At 36.5% G+C, this 2,312-nt stretch overlaps 1 protein-coding gene across 1 annotated transcript in view; it reads left to right on the top strand.

The window, feature by feature from the left end:
• The window catches only part of LOC103524570 (fragile X mental retardation syndrome-related protein 1), a 22,807-nt gene that overhangs the window by 14,585 nt on the left and 5,910 nt on the right, over positions 1-2,312 (top strand). The gene's annotated exons all lie outside the window — the stretch shown is intronic.

Raw genomic sequence — 2,312 nt, 5'->3', positions numbered from 1 at the left:
TGAACGGGACGCCGGGACACCCCCTGAAATTCGGGACTGTCCCGGCCAATTCGGGACGTTTGGCAAGCCTATATGTAGGTAAATAAAGCCAGTAGGACAAAAAAAAAAAAAATGGTTTAAAAAATATTCTATCATTCCAATACCGACCATGGTCAACGTAAAGTTACTTTTTCGGAGTTTTGACCTCATATTTGGATTTTTCACAACTTTTTACGTAGGAATCGACCTTTTATTAATAATATTTTCCCCATTGCAACTCCTCCATTATCGAGGTTTGAAATGGTGGATATCTAGATACATATGTACATTACAGGGCTAGGCTAGGCTCGACTCGGCTTTAAAGAAAAATCTTCATTTTAGAATAATAGGTACATATGTAATGCTCCTCTCAAGTTACTATTGCGACTTCTAAGACTTTGCGTACGCTATGAGTTCAATGCCAAACTGTACAAAGTAGCACTAACGCTCGCAAGCCTAGTCTAGCCCTGTTCATAACCACTATCTGAGGTTTCATCCTCCATTTGTTGATAGCACTTGAAAACATATAAAGCAATTTTGAAAACTATGGGCCGAATGCACAGTCCTACCTTAATGATTAGGAATTCCTTTTAGTGCTTTCCTAAAATTCATATGCATAGTGGATCCTAAACTCCTCCTGGTTAGGCAAGCGCAATGTGTATTTCCGACTTTCTTTTATATTTTATTTTCAATACACCGTCGTGCAGAAAATTTGGAACAGATTGACTTTGAAATGGCTTTTTCTTACGCGGAAAAAAAAAAAAAAAAAAATAAAAAAAAAATATCGCACGAATATGTTTAGTCAAATGGGAAGTATTGGAACAAGCCGTGCGGACCGTACGCTAATAAACATTTCCAAATCATTGATTGGCAACACTGTTATTGCCCCTCTGCACTACTCCCTGTCTCCGCTACTCGCTAGCTTCCTCCCCTCCCTTGGAGTGTGTTATGAGTTTTCTGCCTTATCTCTTCTCTCAACTCTCAAAATATTAATTACTTCTGTGACAATGATAACTCTAAAATGGGATTACGTCTCAATCAAGACCAAATATCGCAATAGGTTGGATGCAGAACCTCAAATGAGACTGCAATGTAGTAATTAATATTAGTTCGAATACAAAAAACTCTTAAACAACATCACTCTTCTCATTGAAAAAGTAAATTCCTAACATTTTTTAAATCTTATTATAACATCAAGTGTGTTTTCTATTATTTTTTCTCTATTTTTAAAAATGGAGGAGTTGCAAATGGGTAAAAAATATAAATAAATGGTCGATTCCTATGTAAAAAGTTGGGAAAAATCCAAATCTGAGGTCAAAACTCCGAATAAATAACTGTAAAAGGTCAAAAATTCAATTCTTATTTTCCGTTCTAATGAAAGAGTTCAAATATGTGTGAGGTCAGACTTTACGCAGTTGTTTTTTTCGTCCGTTAGGTAGCGCCACTATGCAAGCGCGCTAGCGGAGGAGCAGAAAGAACTGCGCAGAAACGTATGCGCACAAACACATTAATGCGTTGCTTGCAAGGGAGCTTTGCTCGGGACATTTGATGTGACGTCATCGCCTACGGGAGCGTATGCCGTGACGTCAAAGTTCACGATTTACCGGTATTTTTTAAATCGATTTATCTCGGGATCTAGAAGTCGTAGAAGAAAAAGAAAAATTCCGTTGGTCCTCATTTTTCCTGCTCTATGACTTTGAAACATCACCCAAGTAAGCGCAACTGATCTATTAAGAGTAGATTGGGAATACGCGAATCGTCAATTCATCATATTGTGAAGCCGATCACCCGATCAGGTATTTAATTCAATTCAATTCAATATTTTATTGTGTATTTTTATACAGGTATGTTCACAATTTATAGCTTACATCTATGCTTAACAATAATAAAAAAAAAACAATAATAATAATAATAATAATGAGATCGGAAGAGCGGGCTGGACCACGGATACCTGTTACGTGGCATACAGCCGATATACATTATTCCATGCATATCCAATATGGTAAGAAGGCCTATGTTCAGAACTTTCCATAAGAAGAGTTATGGTGTTAGTAATCTGCCTTATGTTGTTTTTGTAAACTTTTTTAACAACATACTGTAAGAGTGTCTTGTCATTCGAACAAAATTAAATTCTTACAACCGAAACCTTTTCAAGACAAGAATAAAACACTGCTCTTAAACACTGTTAACTTAATACCCGCGGTTTCGACGTAGTTACGGACTTTATGCATAGGATCTGAGACCAAATTTCTATAATCCGAAATAATATCGTCCCACCTCTTTTTTTAATTGTA

The sequence above is a fragment of the Diaphorina citri genome, unplaced genomic scaffold (genome assembly GCF_000475195.1).
Source record: "Diaphorina citri unplaced genomic scaffold, Diaci psyllid genome assembly version 1.1 scaffold105, whole genome shotgun sequence".
Taxonomy (NCBI): Eukaryota; Metazoa; Arthropoda; class Insecta; order Hemiptera; family Psyllidae; genus Diaphorina; species Diaphorina citri.
Note: the sequence above shows the minus strand (reverse complement) of the source record. Positions and strands in the feature narration are given on the sequence as shown.